General features: G+C 38.7%; 1 pseudogene; it reads left to right on the forward strand.

Annotated features, from left to right (window-relative positions):
- Positions 1 to 4926: 4926 nt before the first annotated feature.
- On the forward strand, positions 4927 to 7008 carry LOC129366700 (nuclear factor 7, ovary-like; annotated as a pseudogene).
- The last annotated feature ends 10879 nt before the right edge of the window (positions 7009 to 17887 follow it).

The following is a 17887-nucleotide window of genomic DNA, read 5'->3' on the forward strand; positions in this document are numbered from 1 at the left end:
CATCAAAGCATTATTTATTCTGATACTGATTATTTGAAAATGGGCAAAGTTTCCCTTAACATCCAACACTGCCTTCATCTGCAGGACTGCAGTGTTTTTCCTCCATCAGATTTACATGGAATCCTCCAAATGGCGCCACGTCTTTATCTCAAGTTTGGAATTTAAGCCTTGAAATACAGGAAAAACAGGGCATAGTTCAGAAAGAACAAAACTCATAAAGAACACACTCAGGATCACCTGTGGACGGCAGGTGATCCTGCCTTCCACAAAACTACCGCTTCAGGACCAACTGAAGGCGACAGAGAGAAAACTGAGAAACCAGACACTGGAACACAGACTGCTGCTGGAGGAAAAACAAAGAAATCAAAGTGAATGTAAGTTCAGAAAGTTTCTGCAGGAGGGAAAAGAGACTTCCTGGTTATCGTTCTGTCTGCTGTGGTTTCAGCTTCACTTGGAGACACAATGGCTTCCAACGTAGATGATGATCTCTGCTGTCCGGTCTGTCAGGACGTCTTTAAGGATCCAGTTATTCTGTCATGCAGCCACAGCTTCTGTAAGGAGTGTCTGAAGAATTGGTGGAGAGGAAAACCAGTAAGAGAGTGTCCAGTTTGTAGGAGGAGATCTTCAAGACATAATCCACCTTTAAATCTGGCTCTGAAGAATCTGTGTGAGACTTTCTTACAGCAGAGAGAGAAGAGAGCTTCAGAGGATCTCTGCAGTCTGCACTCTGAGAAACTCAGACACTTCTGTCTAGACCTTCAGCAGCCAGTTTGTCACATCTGCAGTCATTCAGAAAAACACACCAATCACAGATTGAGACCCCTTGATGAAGCTGCTCAGCAACACAAGGAGAAGCTGGAGCTCAGGAAGAAAGTTCAGGAGGAGTTTGATCAGACAGCAGAACACCTGAAGGTCCAGGCCCGACACACAGAGAGGCAGATTAGGGAGCAGTTTAAGCAGCTTCATCAGTTTCTAGCAGAGGAAGAGGAGGCCAGGCTGGCTGCACTGAGGGAGGAAGAGGAGCAGAAGAGGGGATGATGAAGGAGAAGATGGAGGCTCTGAGCAGAGAGATAGCAGCTCTTTCAGACACAGTCAGAGCCACAGAGGAGGAGCTGAGAGCTGAAGACGTCTCATTCCTGCACAACTACAAGGCTGCAGTGGAAAGAGTCCAGCGCTGCCCCCTGCTGGAGGATCCACAGCTGCCCTCAGGAGCTCTGATAGACCAGGCCAAACATCTGGGCAACCTGGCCTTCAACATCTGGAGCAACATGGAGACCATGGTGACCTACACTCCTCTGGTTCTGGACCCAAACACGGCTGGTTCAGAACTCCATCTGTCTGAAGATCTGACCAGTTTGACTTTTGGAGAGAAACTGCAGCTTCCTGATAATCCAGAGAGATTTGATTATTATTGCTGGTCTGTTCTGAGTTCTGATGGTTTTAACTCAGGGAACCACAGCTGGGATGTTGATGTTGGAGACAGTTTATACTGGAGACTCGGTGTGTTAGAAGAATCTGTTCAGAGGAAAGGAATCATAAAGTCTGGATGGTTTGCTATATGGTTCTATGAAGGTGAATACTCAGCAGGTTCTCCATCAGCTCCTCCCACTCCTCTATCAGTCCAGAAGAATCTCCAGAGGATCAGAGTGAATCTGGACTGGGACAGAGGAAAGCTGTCCTTCTCTGATCTGGATACTAACACACACATACACACCTTCACACACACCTTCACTCACAAGATGTTTCCATTCTTCTGCACTAATAAAACTTTAAAGATGGAACCGATGAAGATCTCAGTGATGAAGCAGCAGCTCTGATGATTTCAGCATGAAGAACAAAAAGTCCAAATATAACATTATTGATCAGATGATTGATAATATAGTTTGCTGGTTTGGTGAATTTATTATTGTCATTTTTAAACTGTTTTTAATCAGGAAACTGGAGACTTTTTCACATCTTTCTGTGTTTTCCACTGTAATGTTTTGAACGTTTATTATTTACATGTTGATGTAAATAAATTAGTTGCTTTTTAAAAGTTGCTCCTTCAATTTTACTTGTGATGGATTATAAATGAAAACTATCGCAACATGCATCCACATATCAATATAATTCCTTCTGGTTAAATAGTTATTGTTTACATAAATGTTGTAGATTTTCATCCATTTCCAAACCTGAATTTTTGTTTTTCTTGTTAATTTTGGAAGAATTTCATGTAAACAAATATATTTACTGGTTTATAGGAATAAATGTTTATGAATGTCTGTTGTTTACACAAAACAGCAAAAATAAAACCAATAAAAACAAATAAAGTTACACATTATTTCTTCATAGATGGCTTCAGATTAAACATGTATCAATAAATGATGCATTAATGTTTCCTCTCACGCTTTCTGATGAAAGAAGACTTGATTTTATTGGTCAGAGTGGAGGAACACCACCTTCATGTCTTTAAGAACCAGTTTACGGTCCTGGAGTGGCATTGCCAGTCTCCAGATCTGTTGGAGACACTGTGATATAATTAACCAAATATTTGTTATTCTCATTAATCTTTATAATGTATCTTTATTTTATGCTTTCCTTTTAGTTAATCTCATTATAGAATTAAGAATGTTTCTATATTGTTGAGTTGCTGGAATGCTGTAAAGCTGTTACTGTGAAGATTTACTACCTATTCTGTTTGATGTGTCTGGAACGAGATTATCACGTACAAGATAATTGTGTTGCATAGAAGGAGTGACATACACAGTACACATTCTCAAGGTACTGTCTTTGCATTTCCTGAAGGTTGTTTGTTGTTTCCCTGGGGTCGTAAAGTTCAGGTCCTAAGACACTGGGTTGTGTGCAAACGACTCATTCTTCCTGCCAGGCTGGATGTTGCCCTGGCCATCCGAGGTGACACACTCATTGCTTCAAAGATAAAAGAAACACAGATCCCATTGTAGTATCCTGGTTTTGAGTGTTTGTATTTGGTTTTGTATAGAAATCAAACACTTAGTTAGTAAATGAGAACTGGCGCTGTAGCTGTGTGATGAATTGTTTTCCCTCCCTTTAGAGTTAGAGCGTCCTTGTGATTAGGGATCCTGACAACAATAAAAAGAGAGGAACAGACAAATGTGCTTCAGAGCAGTAGGAGATTGTAACTGGAGCACATCTCTGTCCGTTCTCCTCGCGAGTAGCAAGAATACCGACTCTGTTTGTCTTTTCTGTCTTTGTTAATATATGTTCAACAGGTGTTTAACCCTAACAAGATCTAAATCCCATAGAAAACCTTTGCAGGGAGTTGAAAGCCCCAAATCATCTCTGCTCTAGAGGAGATCTGCATGGAGAAATGGGCTAAAATACCAGCTACAGTTTGTGCCGAAACTTACAGAATACGTACAGAAAATGTTTGACCTCTGACCTCTGTCGTTGCCAACAAAGGATCTATCACAAAATATTGAGGTGAACTTTTGCTATTAACCAAATACTTATTTTACATAATTTGCAACTAAATACTTGAAAGAAATCAGACAATGTGAGTTTTTTAGATATATTTTATCATGTTGTCTCTTATTGTTGAGATGTAAATTACAGACCTCTTTCATCTTTAGAAGTGGGAGAATTTGCACAATTGGTGTCTGACTAAATACTTTTCCACCCACTGTATTTTAATTTCAACATTTCTCATGGGGATCCAGAAATGTTCAGACGATCAGGACAATGCTTCAGATTCAGTGGAAATCTGGATTCAAACATCAGAATCATAACTTTGTTACACAGCGTTGCATTACAAAAACACTAATATGGAGAAAGGTGAATGATTTAAGGTGAACAGGGATGAATGCTAAGGCAGGATAAGCCAGAAAATGGATCAACTTGTGACACCTGATGGAGAACAAGGCTGTGGGAGCAGAAAGTGATGAATCAGGATTGGAGTCTGTGGCTGTCATGATGACTCCCACCTTGGGCAGACAGTGATAAATAAAGTCAGCTGATCTCTATATCACTTAACGCTCGGCTTCATATGTTAGATAACCTGAGACCTCCTGCACCGCTGCATTTAGCAACATTATCAAATGGCTGGGATGGTAAAACGAGCTCAGAGAGGCTTCAGAACCAAAACTTAGAAATGTATAAAAATCTAAAATAATCAGATTCAACATGTTTATGATGTGTTTGTAATGGTAACCAATCATTTTACAAGAAAAGGTTTTACTATTTGTTACTAAGTATGTTTTTATCAAAAGTGACAACAGTCACATGTATGGTCGCTCAGTGCTCCATGTTTGGGCTCCTCTTATTTAACACCTACAAGATACTTTTAGCTCATGTTATAACAAGAAATAAGATTAGCTAGTGTCGCTGTGCAGATGATACTCAGCTCTACATTATGATGACTTTCAGTGACTCAGTACAATCCAAGAACAAATCAGTACATGGAGGTGCAATAAATTTGTAGGTATTTGAAAAAACATGAAAGTGTTGTTGATATTCCTCCATCAGCAATGGAGGAGTATTGATAGTGGGTTTCTTTTATACTTTTATGGCTTTTATTTTAATTTTCAGAATTTTTAAAATTTTAATAGGGTGTACATTTACAGTACTTCCTGCAAATACAGTATCTCAGTTTTAGAAACATTGTAAAAATGTCAGAAAATTAATCAAAGCATTTTTTATTCTGAACCAAATTAGCTAGAAGGAAAAGTTTCCCTTCACATCAACCATCATCTTCATCCCAAGTGTTTTTTCTAAAAAAGATTTAGAGGAAATCCACAAGAGGGCACCACATCTTTTCCTCAAGTCTGGAATTCAAGCAGGAATGCTTGAAAAAAAAAACAGGAAAACATTCAGAGAGATAAAATACTCAAAGAAAACACCGAGGACCACCTTTGTCACCTGCCGTCCACCAAACTACCGACTCAGGAGAGACTGAAGGCAACCAGAGAGAAACGCAGGAACCATACACTGGAGCACAGACTGCTGCTGGAGGAAAATAAGGAAATCAAAGCAAAAGTAAGAAAATGAAGTTTCTTTCTGAGAGAAACTGACTTCCTGGTTTGACGTTCTGTCTGCTGTGGTTTCAGCTTCACTCTGAGACAAAATGGCTTCCAGATCAGACGATGATCTCTGCTGTCCGGTCTGTCTGGAGATATTTAAGGATCCGGTTATTCTGTCATGCAGCCACAGCTTCTGTAAGGAGTGTCTGCAGAAATACTGGAGAGAGAAACCAGGAAGAGAGTGTCCAGTTTGTAAGACGATATCATTCATCAAAGATCCACCACGTAATCTGGCTCTGAAGAATCTGTGTGAGACTTTCTTACAGCGGAGAGAGCAGAGAGCTTCAGAGGATCTCTGCAGTCTGCACTCTGAGAAACTCAAACTCTTCTGTCTGGACCATCAGCAGCCAGTGTGTGTCGTCTGCAGAGATTCAGAAAAACACAACAATCACAGATTCAGACCCATTGATGAAGCTGCTCAGCAACACAAGAAGAAGCTTCAGGAAACTCTGGAGCCTTTAAAGAAGAAGCTGGAGCTCAGGAAGAAAGTTCAGGAGGAGTTTGATCAGACAGCAGAACACCTGAAGGTCCAGGCCCGACACACAGAGAGGCAGATTAGGGAGCAGTTTAAGCAGCTTCATCAGTTTCTAGCAGAGGAAGAGGAGGCCAGGCTGGCTGCACTGAGGGAGGAAGAGGAGCAGAAGAGAGGGATGATGAAGGAGAAGATGGAGGCTCTGAGCAGAGAGATAGCAGCTCTTTCAGACACAGTCAGAGCCACAGAGGAGGAGCTGAGAGCTGAAGACGTCTCATTCCTGCACAACTACAAGGCTGCAGTGGAAAGAGTCCAGCGCTGCCCCTGCTGGAGGATCCACAGCTGCCCTCAGGAGCTCTGATAGACCAGGCCAAACATCTGGGCAACCTGGCCTTCAACATCTGGAGCAACATGGAGACCATGGTGACCTACACTCCTCTGGTTCTGGACCCAAACACGGCTCATCCATACATCCACATCTCTGAAGATCTGACCAGTTTGACTAGAGGAGAGAAACAGCAGCTTCCTGATAATCCAGAGAGATTTGAAGATTATTACTGTCTGTCTGTTCTGAGTTCTGATGGTTTTAACTCAGGGAACCACAGCTGGGATGTTGATGTTGGAGAAAGTGAAGGCTGGAGACTTGGTGTGTTAGAAGAGTCTGTTCAGAGGAAGGGAAACATAAAGTCTGGATGGTTGTATATACGGTTCTATTATGGTGGATATTCAGCACATTCTCCACCAGCTCCTTCCACTCGTCTCTCAGTCCAGAAGAATCTCCAGAGGATCAGAGTGAATCTGGACTGGGACAGAGGAAAGCTGTCCTTCTCTGATCTGGATACTAACACACACATACACACCTTCACACACACCTTCACACACAAGGTGTTTCCAGTTTTTGACACTTTTAATACATTAAAGATCGTACCACTGAAGATCTCAGTGATTAAACAGCAGCTCTGATGATCTCAGCATGTAGAACAAAAAGTCCAAATCAAACATTATTGATCCACTGATTGATTTGTTTTATGATTGATTATATAGTTTGGTGGTTTGGTGAATTTCTTAATGTCATTTTTAAACTCAGTTTTTAATCAGAAAACTGGAGACGATCTGATTATCCACTTGATGATCAATAAAATATGATGTAATCTAAAACCATTCATCTTTTCCAGGGCTTATGTTACCAGCTTTTGTTATCGGTCCACTAATAAACACCTTTATTTTCAGTTTTTCATTTATGCTAACAAGACACTGAAAGTCATTTTTCAGAATGTTTGATTTCTTCTTGTCCAGATCTTTGACTCACTTATCCAATCAGTTACGGTCACAAAATGTTCTTTCACAGATAACACAGCAGAAACATTTAATCAAATCTATTCTTCCTCCTCACCACTAAGTCGTAATAATGTAAATGAGTTGGTCTGCAGTTTTCTGTCTAAACTTTCAGATATCATTGATTACATTGCCCCCATTAAATTGAAGGTTGTGTCTGGTAGGATCAAGCCTCTATGGAGAAATGCACAAACATTTAGATCTGCAGGAATATTCTGACATAGAGCTGAACAAAAATGGCGTAAAACTCAACTTCATGATTATTATGATATATACAAATCACTCTACTAATCTACTAACACTCAACACTAAAACATGCAAAAGAAACATTCTTTGTACATATCATCACTAAAAACATTAACAAAGCTTGAGCTTTATTTGCAACCAATGAGAGAATCACAAAAATATATTATATATACAATTATATATATGTTATATATATATATATTATGTACACAAGTATGGCTTTGTTTTTAATCAGGAAACTGGAGATAATCTGATCATTTGGGGATTTTTTCATATCTTTCGGTGTTTTCCACTTTAATTCTTTAATGTTGTAATGTTATGTACAACTTGATGTAAAATAAATTACTAGAAGATGATTGAAAGCATAATGGGAAGCCTAATAAATTTATTTTGTAGCTGATAAGAGTGTACTTTGTTTTTCAACACCACAAAAATCTTGTAAAACAACTTTAACATAATCACAATATGCATCCAACCATCTACACTACTCTGCTTGACTGGTAAACAAAATAAAGGAACACAAAAATCATCCAGTTTGAAGCAGAAACCACATTCCCTCTAAAGACAAATAAAAAATATTGGGTAAATCAGACATTAAAGAAGGCAGAAAATTTGAGATAATTAACATCTTATTTTATCTGATATCTCATTAGAAAGGTAATTATAAAAAAAATTAAACCATTTTCAGAATAAGTTCCAGAATAATGAGATTTTGGCAGCAGCTTCAGTCACAAACAAGTTTTTACTCCAAAGCCAAAGTCTTAGATAAAGACAGAAAATTAAACTCATTAGTGGTGAAAGTTCTTAAGGTATCAGTAGTTTTAGGGACAGAAACATTAACGTTCTCATTCAAATCATATTTTAAATGACTGTCTTCTCTGTGGTCAGTAAAGCAGACAGGATTCCATTGTGTCCTTCTTGTCCTTCTACAATCTTTGTTGGTTTAGTGATCTGGTTCTTTATATTATCCTGTGTTAGAGAATCTGCTGTAGTTGGCCCAAAGATAAACACCTTTACTTTTCAGGAAATCATTTACAAAATCAAGGATAAAAACAAAGTCATGTATTTTATCCTCACCTAGATGGAGCTAAAGGACCAAAATAAGGCAGATTTCAAGAAGAGACAATCATCCTGTCACATCATCTTTCAATCATGTCACAATTTGACAAAATTTTACCTTTATTTATGGATACAAGATGAACACCTCTATCAAAAACATCTGATTACACTAAAAATTAAAGTACAGTCCTGGAAAAGGATTGGATCCAGAAAATAACTTTATCTCTAATAATGCTAACAACTGTTGCTACTTTTCCACTCAGAAATACATATTTGGCTGCTAAAGTAGATAATACATTTCCCATCATACATTTCACAACGGGGGCTTATATTTTAATTTAGAAAGCATCAAAGTCTGTTCAAGCCAGTTTATTCTGGCTTTAGGTGTCATAATTTCTGAAACCTGGATTAATATCAAGACTGACTTTAACTAGACGGTTATGAAATTAGTTATATTAACAGATGTGAAGATAGATGGCAAAGTAATTCTATATGTGGACAGCATTCTTAGATACAAAATATTTGAAAACATGACTAAAGTGCTAAAAGACATTTTGAGAGCTTAACACTAAACATATATGGAAACAATGTAATTGTTAGTTGCATATATTGATTGGGTCTTTTTTATCTGAGATTTTTAATATTTAATATTTTATGGAATCTGTGCCTTTTCCCTCAAATTATAAGACCTAATAGGATCACATCGAACAGCACAACACTAATAGATAATATATTTACTAATTTAATAACTGGATTAGTTAATCCAGTTAGTTATTAGTTAATGATATTATGATCACTTACGTCTTTCTTGCTTGTAACAACTGCAACATGAAAGACAAAAGTGAGAGCAATCCATGTTTTTAAGGAACATTTTTAAATGTGTTCCTAACAAAAAGAGCAAAAAATCAATTCATACCGTCAGGGGACAGCCACACACTCATACACCCATTCTGTCCAACATGGACTCTTTGGGACACAATGATGAAGTTGCACCCACCATCATTGGACAGCCACACATTAACACACCCATTCTGCCCAACATGGACTCGTTGGGACACAATGATCAAGTTGCACCCACCATCATTGGACAGCCACACATTAACACACCCATTCTGCCCAACATGGACTCGTTGGGACACAATGATCAAGTTGCACCCACCATCATTGGACAGCCACACACTCATTCTGTCCAACTTGGACACTTCAGGACACAATGGTAAAGTTACACCAATAATTAGAGGACAGAAACACACTCACACACATTCTGTCCATCATTAAAACTTCATAACTGAATCATCAAATTACACCATCAAGGGACGGCCACACACACACACACACGCACACACAGACGGTTGAAATTAGTTATATTAACAGATGTGAAGATAGATGGCAAAGTAATTCTATATGTGGACAGCACACACACCCACACACAAACACACACACAAACACACACACACACACACACATGGACACACACCCATTCTGTTCAACATGGACTCTTTGGGACACAATGATGAAGTTGCACCCACCATCATTGACAGCCACACATTAACACCCCATTCTGCCCAACATGGACTCGTTGGGACACAATGATCAAGTTGCACCCACCATCATTGGACAGCCACACATTAACACACCCATTCTGCCCAACATGGACTCGTTGGGACACAATGATCAAGTTGCACCCACCATCATTGGACAGCCACACTCATTCTGTCCAACTTGGACACTTCAGGACACAATGGTAAAGTTACACCAATAATTAGAGGACAGAAACACACTCACACACATTCTGTCCATCATTAAAACTTCATAACTGAATCATCAAATTACACCATCAAGGGACGGCCACACACACACACACGCACACACAGACGGTTATGAAATTAGTTATATTAACAGATGTGAAGATAGATGGCAAAGTAATTCTATATGTGGACAGCACACACACCCACACACAAACACACACACAAACACACACAACACACACATGGACACACACCCATTCTGTTCAACATGGACTCTTTGGGACACAATGATGAAGTTGCACCCACCATCATTGGACAGCCACACACTCATTCTCTCCAACTTGGACACTTCAGGACACAACGGTAAAGTTACACCAATAATTAGAGGACAGAAACACACTCACACACATTCTTTCCATCATTAAAACTTCATAACTGAATCATCAAATTACACCATCAGGGGACGGCCACACACACACACACACGCACACACACACACACACACACACACCACGCACACACACACACACACACACACACACCACACACACACACGCACACACACACACACACACACACACACACACACACACACACACACACACACATGGACACACACCCATTCTGTTCAACATGGACTCTTTGGGACACAATGATGAAGTTGCACCCACGATCATTGGACAGCCACACACTCATTCTGTCCAACTTAGACACTTCAGGACACAACGGTAAAGTTACACCAATAATTAGAGGAAAGAAACACACTCACATAGATTCTGTCCATCATTAAAACTTCATAACTGAATCATCAAATTACACCATCAAGGGACGGCCACACACACACACACGCACACACACACGCACACACACACACACACACACACACACACACACACACACACACCACACACACACACACACACACACACAGGACACACACCCATTCTGTTCAACATGGACTCTTTGGGACACAATGATGAAGTTGCACCCACCATCATTGGACAGCCACACACTCATTCTCTCCACTTGGACACTTCAGGACACAACGGTAAAGTTACACCAATAATTAGAGGACAGAACACACTCACACACATTCTGTCCATCATTAAAACTTCATAACTGAATCATCAAATTACACCATCAGGGGACGGCCACACACACACACACGCACACACACGCACACGCACACACTCACACACACACACACACACACACACACGCACACATGCACACACACGCCCACACACACACACACACGCACACACACACGCACACAAACATTCACACACATATTTTGTCCAACATTGACACTTCAGGAGTCAATGATCAAGGTACATTCACTGTCAGGGGACATCACACAACCCACTGTGTGCCACTGAATATTGGCAACTAATTTTTTTTAATGCCCCTATTAAACATCACTGTAACTTCCAGGCTAATCAGTGCTGTTCCTCTGTTATTGATCACATTATACACAAACAGCAGTTTAAGTACATAAATTAATATGTTCAGTACATGCTGTCAATAATAAAAAGATCCCACATCGCTTTTGAGCCCCCTCTAGTACAACGCCCCTATGCGTTGCATACAGTACATTTCCACCTTTTGCACCACTGACACCGCCCCAGGGTCTCTAGAACCCAAGAGCATTCACCTGTTCTCAACGATAATGAAACTCAATATGACTTGCCAATCACAGCTTTATTTTTGTTAGGCAATAGAGGATCTTGTCAGACCCAGAATAAATAGTTCAAGGGGATTCCCTTAGGACTCTACAACCCTTATTATTTTGAGGGGATTTTAACTTTCAAGCCTCTTCAACCCACCATGAATCACAATATTGTAGCATTATGACACTGTTTATGATTTAGGATATGAAGAAAGTTTTTGGGGATTTTTGTTTCCGTAGAAAACAGATACCATTTCACGAATTACAGTTTATTTACTTACACAATTCTCCAAAGTTTTGGAAAACATGTTTGTCAGGAGAGATTTATTGATAGACATCAGCGACTCACTGAAAGTCAGTATATATTTAGTGTCCCAAAGGTCCACAGCGATGGTAGTTCTTCAGTTAATAGAAGAGCTTACCTGTCCATGAGATAAAAAGAAACCTGCTATTGGGGTATTATTGACTTAAAAACACATTTTATACAATAGATCATGAAATATAAGAAACTGGAGCGCTATGGTCTAAGAACATTAGTTTGGCTCTGGAGGGAAACTTGATTCTTGTTCCTCAGTGGGAAAATTCAGGTTTATCAGGAGCAAAGAGACAGATTGATGGAAGCATGCAGACTCACACTAAGGTAAAAAATCATCAAAAATAAAACTGTACAGTCAGGGAAAATTGATATCATGAAGAAAATACTGTAATGAATATAGCACACCCAGGTTAAAAGAAGTATTAAAAAGAGTAGAATAATTTGAGAAACTTACAAAGTGCGCAAATATTTAGGCTTTAAGGTAAATGAGTTAAATGTACAAAAACAGCAGAGTGTAGAGTTTAACAGCTTTTCGGAAGAAGGATAACCCATAACAATCCATATTGCACTTTGGATACATCTCTTGCTTTCTTTTGTCCCAACAGTTTTTAGATGCTAACAAGGTTTTTTTACAACAAGGTGCAGCTGATTACCTCACAAAACCCAAGTTAAAATCTGAACTATGACCCCAAATTCAGCAGGAGCTAAAACAGAGGTTTCATGTAGGCAGAGCAGAGAGAAGACGAGGAAGTTCACACTGTTTCTTCAGACCAAACAGAGATTTAAAGAGGAGCAGCAAAAGTAAATCGAGTGGATTAGGAGCACTTGGTGTCATCCAGGACGTGATACAGTGAAACATCGTCTCTGATATTTAGAGCCTCAAGACTTCAAATGCAACAGGAAAAAGATCGGAGAGAAAAGACTGATTGAGAAAACACTCAGTATCAACCTCATCCTGGCATGAAGGAGAACAGAGAGCTGAGGAACAAGACGCTGGAACACAGACTGCTGCAGAAAGAAAGACAAGGGAAACACTGTTAAAGTAAGAGAATAACCTTCTGCAGGAGGGAACTGGTTTGACGTTCGGTCTGCTGTGGTTTCGGCTTCACTCTGAGACAAAATGGCTTCCAACGTAGAGGAGGATCTCTGCTGTCCGGTCTGTCTGGAGATATTTAAGGATCCGGTTCTTATGTCATGCAGCCACAGCTTCTGTAAGGAGTGTCTGCAGAAACACTGGAGAGAGAAACCAGGAAGAGAGTGTCCAGTTTGTAAAAGGAGATCTTCTAAAGATCATCCACTTACTAATCTGGCTCTGAAGAATCTGTGTGAGACTTTCTTACAGCGGAGGGAGAAGAGAGCTTCAGAAGTAAAATTTAAAATACAACCCAAAATCCAGAGATGTAGTCTGCACTCTGAGAAACTCAAACTCTTCTGTCTGGACCATCAGCTGCCAGTGTGTCTCATCTGCAGTCATTCAGATTTACACAAACCCACAGATTTAAACCCATCGATGAAGCTGCTCAGCAACACAAGAAGGAGCTTCAGGAAACTCTGGAGCCTTTTAAAGAAGAAGCTGGAGCTCAGGAAGAAAGTTCAGAAGGAGTTTGATCAGACAGCAGAACACCTGAAGGTCCAGGCCCGACACACAGAGAGGCAGATTAGGGAGCAGTTTAAGCAGCTTCATCAGTTTCTAGCAGAGGAAGAGGAGGCCAGGCTGGCTGCACTGAGGGAGGAAGAGGAGCAGAAGAGAGGGATGATGAAGGAGAAGATGGAGGCTCTGAGCAGAGAGATAGCAGCTCTTTCAGACACAGTCAGAGCCACAGAGGAGGAGCTGAGAGCTGAAGACGTCTCATTCCTGCACAACTACAAGGCTGCAGTGGAAAGAGTCCAGCGCTGCCCCCTGCTGGAGGATCCACAGCTGCCCTCAGGAGCTCTGATAGACCAGGCCAAACATCTGGGCAACCTGGCCTTCAACATCTGGAGCAACATGGAGACCATGGTGAACCTACACTCCTCTGGTTCTGGACCCAACACGGCCTGGTCAGAACTCCATCTGTCTGAAGATCTGACCAGTTTGACTAGAGGAGAGGAACAGCAGCTTCCTGATAATCCAGAGAGATTTAATTATGATTACTGGTCTGTTCTGAGTTCTGAGGGTTTTAACTCAGGGAACCACAGCTGGGATGTTGATGTTGGAGACAGTGAAGGCTGGAGCCTTGGTTTGTTAGAAGAGTCTGTTCAGAAAGGGAGACATAAAGTCTGGGTGGTTGGTTATATGGTTCTATAAAGGTAAATATTCAGCAGATTCTCCACCAGATACTTTCACTCGTCTCTCAGCCAGAAGAATCTCCAGAGGATCAGAGTGAATCTGGACTGGGACAGAGGAAAGCTGTCCTTCTCTGATCTGATACTAACACACACATACACACCTTCACACACACTTTCACTCACAAGATGTTTCCATTCTTCAACACTGATAAAACCTTAAAGATGGAACCGATGAAGATCTCAGTGATCAAGCAGCAGCTCTGATGATTTCAGCTTTAAGAACAAAAAGTCCAAATCTAAAATTATTGATCAGATGATTGATTATATAGTTTGCTGGTTTGGTGAATTTCTTATTGTCATTTTTAAGCTGTTTTTAAACAAGAAACTGGAGACTTTATCACATCTTTCTGTGTTTTCCACTGTAATGTTTTGAATGTTTATTATTTACAACTTGATATTAATAAATTACTAGCTTTGTTATTGAAAACTTGCTCTTTCAATTTTACTTGTGATGAATTATAAATGAAAACTATCACAACATGTATTCACATATTAATATATTTCCTTCTGGTTGAATAATTATTGTTTTCATAAATGTTGTAGATTATTAGTTTTTTCCAAACCTGAAGATTTTTTTTATTTTCTTGTTAATTTTGGAAAGAATTTCATGTAAACAAATATCAGCTGGTTTATGGGATCAAATGTTCATGAATGTCTCTTGTCATCCTGAACACAGCAAAAACAAAACCAATCAAAACAGATAAAGTTGCAGAGTTCAATTTTATTGATGGCTTTATATTAATTTGAATCCTTCTGTTTAATGTGAAGATTACAATCACAATGTACTGATGTCACTGCACAGCACAAACATTTTATTTGATTTGTTACCAAAAATGTTTTTGCTCAATTTTTTTAAGCTGAATTTTGTATGACTCAGGTTTGGTAAACATTTTATGCAGATATTTTGTTGAATATGCACCATATAAAATTAAATGTTTTATATTAAATTACTGCAATTTATTGAAATATATTTTGTTTACCTGATCAAAAATGTGAGAACATAACTATTATTTGTTGTTATAGTACATTTCTTTCAGGATTTTCAACATAAACACACAGTAGTTCATGTAGGAGTTATTAGGCATGAATAACCACAATAGTTAAGTAATAATGGTTATATGAGGCTAAATTAAGTGAAGTTGGTATAAAGTGCTATCAAATATTTTGCTGCCTCTGTTATGTTTTTGGAAAAACTTAAAAAAATACCCCTGAAGATTGTTACCACAGATTTCAGATGTTTAACCTGACGCCAAAAAAATTGTTTTCCGCTTCTCAGGAAAGAGACGAAGAAAAGTTTCTTTGTTCCCCCAATAAAATGCAAATTTTCCCTGTTGTATTTGATATTTATGATTTTAATATGAACCATTTTACAGAGTTTGTCTTTGTAATTGCTTCTGAACTGCAATGAAGCGAATCAATCAAATAATAATAATAATAATAATAATAATAATAAATAACGTCTAAGGATTCAGATAAAAGAAGATTTTGGGGATTTTGGATCTGGTACTAACTGGTTTGAGTGGTTCAGAAAATGTCAACATAAAATACTCCACAAAAATAAAATCATTCACTAATTTATCTCTCAAAGCCTCCAGTATCCTGGAGGTCACAGGGCAGTTGTTTTAAAGCCAGCTGCTTCTAAAAGTTAGGCCACCAGAGGGCGCCACAGGACTTCAGAGGGAAGATGAGAAAATTTAATCCTTATGATAAAATAAAGGCTAAAATAACTTATTTTAATCTCAAAATATTACTGAGTATTTTTTTTAGTTTCCAATGCAAATATATTATTGGTCTTGAAATAAGACAAATGATTTGACTATTTAACTAGAACGTTTTTATCAATATAAAGAAATTATTTACTGTAAAAAGTTTTTATATCTTGGACAAAACATCCTTATAAATTAAATGACGTAGTCCTTGGCACAGCCAAGATACTGCAGGACCCTCAAGCTCCCAGGCCTCTGGTAGAGGACCCGGGCTCAGAGGATCAGAACCACCACCGGTGGCTGAGCAGGGAATTTTTTTCTATTATATATAATAAACTTTGTCTCCATCCATTATGTTTAAAATCTGCCATAAATTTATGAAAAAATAAACAAATGTCAAATGTTTGATTTCTTCTCCATTCAACAGTGGAATCAAACCTCACAATAACTCAGTAGGATAATAACTGCTATTAGCTGGTAGGTTGTAAACAGCAGGGTTGGATTTAAAGTGAAAAATTATTATTTTATAAGATCATCCAGTTTGAAGCAGAAACCATATTCCCTCCAAACACAAAAAAGAAAAATTGTGGAATTAAGACACTAAAGAAGGCATAAAATGTGAGATAATGAAGAACTTATTGTAGCTGATTCTCATTAGAAAAGTAATTATAAAAATATTAAACCAATTAGAGGCTCCAGAATAATGAGGTTTTGGCAACAGCTTCAGTCACAAACAGGTTTTTACTCCAATTTAATATTTTAGTTAAAATTTTACATAAAGATAATAAATTAAACCCAGTAGTGGTGAAAGTTTATCAGAGATGTGGTGAATTTTAGAGCCAGAACCATTATTGTTCTAATTAAAATAAGATTTTTGTGAAGTCAAATTGGGAAAAAAAAAAAATCACTCACTGTTCCACACGGACTTAAATGAGGGACGGACAATATGAAAAAGAAAGCGGAAAGCGGAAAATGATTCAGAACTCCATCTGTCTGAAGATCTGACCAGTTTGACTAGAGGAAATAAACAGCAGCTTCCTGATAATCCAGAGAGATTTGATAATTACAGATCTGTTCGGAGTTCTGATGGTTTTAAGTCAGGGAACCACAGCTGGGATGTTGATGTTGGAAACATTGAGGACTGGATGCTTGGTGTGTTAGAAGAGTCTGTTCAGAGGAAGGGAGGAATAAAGTCTGGATGGTTGTTTATTGGGTTCTGTTATGGTAAATATTCAACATATTCTCCACCAGCTCCTTCCACTTGTCTCTCAGTCCAGAAGAATCTCCAGAGGATCAGAGTGAATCTGGACTGGGACAGAGGAAAGCTGTCCTTCTCTGATCTGGATACTAACACACACATACACACCTTCACACACACCTTCACTCACAAGATGTTTCCATATTTCTCCCTTTATTATAAAACATTAAAGATTCTACCCATGAAGATCTCAGTGATCAAACAGCAGCTCTAATGATCTCAGCATGAAGAACAAAAAATTCCAAATGAAACATTATTGATCAGATGATAGATTTTATGATTGATAGTTTGTTGATTTGATGAATTTCTATATATAATTTTTAAACTCAGTTTTTAATCAGGAAACTCTAGATGATCTGATCATCTGATGACTTTATCATTTCTTTCTCTGTTTTCCACTGTAATGTTTTGAACATTGTTAATTATTTACAACAACTTGATGTAGATAAGTTGCAAGCAGATGAATGAAAGCATAATGGGAAGCTTAGTAAATGTATTAGAAGCTAAAGAGTGTATTTTTTTCCAAAACCACCAAAATCTTGCTGTGAGTTCATAAACTTTTGCTGTTTCCATTTTATTTATAAAGAATTTGAACATTGGAATAACTTTAGCATCACAACTTGTGTCCAACCATCTGCACTGCAGTTGTTCTAATGTGAATAAGGGTTATAGTACACCTTCCAGTCCTGCAGAGGGAAGCAGAGCACATGTCTC

This window comes from Poeciliopsis prolifica, unplaced genomic scaffold (assembly GCF_027474105.1).
Source record: "Poeciliopsis prolifica strain line A6 unplaced genomic scaffold, Auburn_PproV2 SCAFFOLD015, whole genome shotgun sequence".
Taxonomy (NCBI): Eukaryota; Metazoa; Chordata; class Actinopteri; order Cyprinodontiformes; family Poeciliidae; genus Poeciliopsis; species Poeciliopsis prolifica.